This window comes from Arvicanthis niloticus, chromosome 9, assembly GCF_011762505.2.
Source record: "Arvicanthis niloticus isolate mArvNil1 chromosome 9, mArvNil1.pat.X, whole genome shotgun sequence".
NCBI classification, from domain to species: Eukaryota; Metazoa; Chordata; class Mammalia; order Rodentia; family Muridae; genus Arvicanthis; species Arvicanthis niloticus.
In genome coordinates this window covers 51,151,806-51,158,591 of record NC_047666.1, presented here as the reverse complement: position 1 = coordinate 51,158,591, position 6,786 = coordinate 51,151,806, and positions in this window count along the sequence as shown.

Sequence of the window (6,786 nt, the reverse complement as noted above, 5' to 3'; positions counted from 1 at the left end):
ATATATTACACATATATAATATATATATACACTATACACACACACTATATATATATATATATATATATATATATATATATATATATATATATATATATATATATTTCCATGGTCCTACGATGATGGAAGAGATAAGGCAGTTCTCCGTGGCCTCACTTCTAAAATACATTTAATTTATTCCTTGAGAATTTCATGTATGTATATGTATTAGTTTGCTTTCTATTGCTGTGATAAAACACCATGACCAAAAGCAACTTGGGGAGGGAAGGGTTTATTTGGCTGACATGGCCCAGTCTCAGTTCATTTCTGAGGGAAGACAGGGCAGGAACTTAAGCTTGGGACTTGGAGGCAGAAACTGAGGCAGAGGCCACGAAGGAGTGCTGTTTCCTGGCTCTCCTTGCTTTGCTCAGCCTGCTTATACCACTCAGCCAGAGGTGTCACCACCCTCAGTGGGCTGAGCCATCCAACGCTGATCATTAATCAAGAAATTGCCCAATAGACTAGGACTTGCTTCCAGGCGATCTGATGGAGGCATTTTTCTCAACCGAGGCTCTTTCCAGATAGCTCTAGCTTACGTCAAGTTGACAAAACCTAACCAGGACACTATAAAATGTATCGTGATCATATTCAACCCAAATGCCCCCCCCTTTCATTTCCCAAATACTTCTCCTTCCCACTTCTACCTTCATGCTCCTCCTCCCTTCCCTTCCTTTCTTTTTCTTTCCTTCTGATTGACTGATTCCAACAAGTGCTGCCGGCACATGCACGGGTATAGGGCAACCTACCAGTGATCACACCCCTGAAGAAAAATCACTCCTTGCACCCCTAGCAGCCATCAGTTGACAATAGCTCCTCAGAAAAAGGTGGGGCCTCGTGATGGGAGTTTTGATTGGCTTGTCGTGTGTAGGTAAACACAGCTCCAGCAAGTTCATGAGTGCAATGGTCTTGCTTTCAGAAGCCTTTCAGAAGTTTTCCACAGCCCTCCCTTCTCCAGTTGTTCCATTTTTCCCTGCGGTTCCCTGAGCCTGGGGTGGGGTAGGGTGAGCACTCACTCACTCACTCACTCACTTTCAGCACTTTGACTAGGCAGGTCACCACATTGGCAGCAGCACTGCAAAAAAGAAGCTTCTCTGACCAGTTAGGCAACATGCCCATTTAGTAAAATAACATCAGACTTCTGTGTTCTCAATAATAAAGGCATTAATCCTGTATTGAAGGATTAGTTATCTCCTGAAAGATCCCGCCTCCTAGTGTTCTTAGGGCTAGCAGCAATTCAACATACGGATGGGGTAGGAGAGAGAAAGCTCAGAATGGGCAGATTAGTCACCTTTTTTGGAGAACAGCACTCACCTTGGGAGGTTCTTGTGAGAACTAAATGAGGAGATTCATGAGTTGTAATATACACATGTGTGTTATAATAGCAACCGCTCACGGGAGCTAAGCACTGACTGTACTAACTCAGCCTCTGGCCTGTGAGTGTACTGCTATTGTTTTCACACGGGAAAGGGAGACACAGATAAATGGAGTGACTCAGCTGAGGTTGATGGCTTGCTGGTGGTAGTGTATTATTCCTCTGAAACACACTGGCTAAAAGCTGCTACTCACAGTACTGTGGAATGGAGTCAGGATCAGGTAACAGGAGACTGGTTCTCTGTCTCTCCCATAGTATCCAGTGATCCCCCGGCAGATCCTCAGGGATGGAGGCCATGCCAGAGAAGCCCAAAGGCTCCTGTGGACCAGAGATCAGCAGTGGGTCTAGGCTGAATGCTGACACACGAGGCTACAGAGAGACAGGCAGCTCAGAAATTAGATTTGCATGCAGGGGGAAGGAAACCAGGGAATGGCTCAGTAATGCACAGGGCGTCTCAATCAGACCCATAGCTTTACTGTGGTTTCTGCTAAACCAAGAACCCATTAAAGAGTAGCTGACTTGGCAGGAGAAGGAGTTGGGATTAGGGGAAGCTATAGCTCTGGCAGGTGTAATGCCTTGATACTGATTAATGTTTGATGGTGATAATCTTGGTTGATTCATTCATTCAACACATTTTTATAAACCACATGGAGGAAAAGTTTCTTTTTGTAGCAATAGATTCTTCCCTCCCTTAACCCCTTGTCTCAGTTTGGCTTCTATTGCAGTGATAAAGCACCATGACCAAAAGCAACTTGGAGAGAAAATGGTTTGTTTCAACTTACAATTTACAGTTCATAATGGAGGAAGTCAGGGCAGGAACTAAAGGCAGAAACCTGGAGGCAGGAACCAGAGCTAGGGCCTCAGAAGAATGCTGCTTAATTAACTTGTGTGAGAGCCAAGGTTATGTTTTACATTTTAATTACTGTGCCCAAGAGATTCACAAAACAAAAATACCTCTAACCTTTAAGTTGTGCAAACTCCAAACTCTGTTTTTCCATATCTGAGGTCAAAGGAGTCTTCAGATCTCCAACTCCTTTTCTATCTTTGTTGACTGCAACACTTTTTTCTCCTGGTCTGGATCCATTCCTTGTTAGCAGCTGTCCTCAGCAGATATCCTATGGCTTTGGCATCTTGAGCACCTTGGGGTCTCCAAGGCAACTTCAACATTACAGCTTCCAATATCTGCGATCCACACATGATCTTCTGGGCTCCTCCAAAGGGTTGGGTCACATCTCCAGCTCTGCCCTCTGTAATACTCTAGGCTCTGGTGGACTCTACTCCACTGCTACTGCTGTTCTTGGTGATTATGGTACTAGCATCTTCAATACACTGGAGTCTTCCACTACAACTAGGTTTCACCAATAGCCTCTGATCGGCTCTCTTCATGGTGTCAAGTGTCAGATTCTATGCATGACCCCTTCAGTCCTGGGCCATCAATTGCAACTGAGGCTGCACCTTCACCAATGGTCTTCCCTGACTTCTCATAGTGCCAAGCCCCAGCTTCTCTCCATGACCCCTTCATGTCTTCAACACCAGCACCACCTGGGTAATTCTTACACATTACCAAGTTTAGTTGCAGCATGAGGCACAACCTTGGCTATCTCTGGAACACAGCTTCTTTGTGCTCTCAGAAAACACTTCTAGAAAGAAAAAGAAAACACTTCCAGAAGATTTCACTTCAGTGATGCTGGCCTCTTCTCAATCACTGCTAATTTCTTAGCTCCAACTAACTGGCATCAATTGTCCCAGTTGTAGAAGGATTCTATTCTTGACTCTAAAGCCAGAGCCTTGTGGCCAAGGCTGCCGAGTTCTGCTGCTTGCTGGAACTGGAAACCCTCCCCACTCATCCCCACCGAATTCTTTTACCAGCTTTTTGTTTCCAACTCCCTTACTGCCTAAGCTTGGCTGTCCTGGAACCTGCTCTGTAGATTGACCTTGAACTCTGAGATCTGCGTGGCTCTGTCTCCTGGGATTAACCGTGTGTACCACCATGCCAGGATTCTTCACCTAGAACTTGCTCTGTCCCAGTCTGGCCTTGAACCTAGAGATCTGCTTGTCTTTGTCTCCTGGGACTAAAGGTGTGTAGCACCATGCCTGGACCTAAACTTATCTGGGTAGGATCTTGCCCCAGAGTCCCACTACCTTAATCTGTTATGTCCTGGAACATAGGATTCAGCTCCATTCTATTTCCTGGTGCCTCTTTAATACTTGAACCATATATTTTGTATTTTTCCTATCTCAGCTTGTTCCCTTTCATTAAAACATTCTTCATAAGAGTGAACTTTAGTAACCACACAATAGAATTTATATAAGGCTGCTTTGAGACTTCCTTTTTTCAAAGCAATTAATTCAAATCTCTTCACCTTAGTCTCAGGCAGACTCTTCAGACAATGGCAAAAACCAGCTACATTCTTCACCAAAATACCACAAAAACAGTGCCATATACTAAAATTCTTCTCCACTGAACCCTCTTGGGCCAGGTCTGTACAGTTCCTATCACTCTTAGCAAGAAAGTCTTCCATATTCCTACTAGGATAGCCCATTAAGCCCCACTTAAAGGATTCCACTGCTTTCAAAATCCAGAGTCTCAAAACCCACATTCTTCCAAACAAAAGCATGGTCAGGCCTATCACAGCAATACCCAACTCCTGGTACCAACTTCTGTTTTAGGATTTTACTGCTGTGAACAGATACCATGGCCAAGGCACATCTTAAAGGAACAACATTTAATTGGAGCTAGTTTACAGGTTTAGAGGTTCAGTTATCATCAAGGTGGGAACATTGCAGTATCCAGGAAGGCATGGTACATGGTGTTGAGAGTTCTACATCATCATCTGAAGGCTGCTAGGAGAAGACCTGCTTCCAGGCAGCTAGGAAAAGGGTATTAAAGCCCGAGCCAACAAGACCACACTCCAAATAGTGCCACTCTCTGAACCAAGCATATACAAACCATCACTCCTGCCCAGGAGTGATATATAGTAGGCTTGGTCCTCCCACATCAATTGCTAATCAAAAAAAATGCAGGCCAATCTGATGCAGGCATTTTCTCTACTGAGGTTCTTTTGGAAAACTCTAGCTTTCATTAAGTTGACAACAAAACAATTGGCAACAACAATAACAACAAAACAAAGCAAAAAATGACAACAACAATAAAACAACAACAACAAAACAAAAAACTAAGCAGAACTACATTCTCCTTCCAGGAAACACAAGTAGGTGTGCAATTCCCTGGATTAACTGCTTAAGGTGGGAGAGAATGGAGTTCTAAGCATTCAGTCTGAAGGACAGTAGACAATTCTGCTCAATTAACCAGGCTCTTATTTGGAGGAGGGGGGATGGACTCTGAGGCCAACAACTGAATAGTGGAAGGCCTTGTAGGAAATGAGGAAAATTTTATGAAATCTTTGTCATCTCCTACCTCCCCAAGATGATCCCAGCTCTTGTGGTATGGAGATTGACCTCTTTCAATGATGAATGGAAATGTACACTTTCTTTCAAGGGCAAGAGATGAGCACAAAGTTGATCCCAGGGTCTTGGATGACAAGGTGGGATTCACATGTATTTGGAGCTTTGATTTAGTCAGGGCTCCCCAGAGAAACAGAACCAGGGGATGAACATGAACACATACACGCACATATTAGAACTTACTATTGAGCTTTAAAATAGTAACAACAACCAGATCCCAGCTGAGCCACTGAGAGTCAGGGACTCCTTGAGGCTGCATGCTTCAGTCATTCCATCTCACTGGGGAGGCGACAGCAGAGTGCATCAACTCTGCAACAAGACAGAGAGGCCAAGCTTCAAAAGGCAGAGTAGATGTGTTTCTGAACACTTTTTATCTGGGCTCCTGCTAGGAGGTGTCCCCACTGTCAGAGCAGATCTTCCCACACCAAGGGAATCAGAATAGTTCTTCAGTGAGGCGTTCTACTCAGGTGATTCTAACTTGTGGCAAGTTGACATTAAAGCAACCATAATAAGGTCCTGATGTGTACCAGGTACTCTTCAGGTCCCAAGGCTATAAAGATTTTTTTTCTTTTGTAGAGCAGGTATGGAAATATATAAGAATAGAAAACCTTCGTTTTAGGAGACTGAACAGAATATTTGTTTTCTCCCTCCTTCTACTCTTCCTTCTTCTGAAAGGGCTTCATGTAGCCCAGGCTAGCCTCAAACTTCCTATACAGCTAAGTATTGCTAGAGGGATCCCATCAGAAATGACCACTCAGTTTATAGTTGATTGAAAAGTCTTTATTTCATCCAGCTGGGACAACCCTCAGGTATGCAAGAATGAAGCATAGCACCAGGTGTTTAGAGAACCCTTTTGGAGGCAGAAAGCACATCCTGGCTGGTATCTTGCTCGGCAGTTTCAGGGGCTCCAAGCAAGCAAGCAAGCAAGCAAGCAAGCAAGCAAGCAAGCAACCAACCAACCAACCAACCAACCAACCAACTAATTTAACAGAAGCTAAGATAAGCAGTTAGCTGTAGTGGGATTCTCCACAAGCAGACAGTTAAACAGAAGCTAAGATAAGCTGGCTGCAGGATCTTGACCTTGGGTTCCTAGAGTAGAGTTGGGTAATTTCCCACAGGATTCTTCATCAGAGAGATTAAACCTGAAACAGCCTGAGCAAGCCTATAAGGTGGAGGAACCTTTGCACTGTTTTGCCCTGTCTTAGTATAATTTTGAACTTCTTATTTAATTTATTATTTGTATATATGAATACATGTATGTGGTGTGGATGTGTGCTGTGTGTTATGTGTGTGTATGTACATATACACATGCACCACTTATGCACATGCCATAGTGCATGTTTGGAGGTCAGAGAACATCTTAAAAGTCAGTTCTTTCCTTCTACCATAGATTCTGCAAATCCGACTCAGGTGGTCTGGCTTTCTACCTGCTGAGCCGTCTCATAGACTTGATGTGAACTTCTGATCCTCCTGTCTCCACCTTCTGAATACTGGGATTACAGGTGTGTATCGCTATGCTTGGTTTGTGTGGTGCCAAGATTTGAGTCTCAGGATTTGAATATGGCCGGGTAAGCATTCTACCAACTGAACTGTATCACCAGCCCTGGACAGAATTATTCTGAAAGGGTATCTAAAAGTAGTCACCTGCATATAGGAAGACAGATAAGCCAACAGAACAGAATGAAGGACTCAGGAATATTCCCTCACATATATGGTTAAATGATATTCAACAAGGGGCCAAGAAACCAAGCACCAAGGAGTTTTGGTGGGGAAAAAGATGGTCTTTCCAAGAAACAATTTTGGGGAAAATGGGTATCCAGATAGAAAAGAATGAAATCATGTCTTTGTATTTTTTCACCTTAGACAAAAATTAGGTCAAAACAGATCAGATTCTCACATGTAAGAGAGAA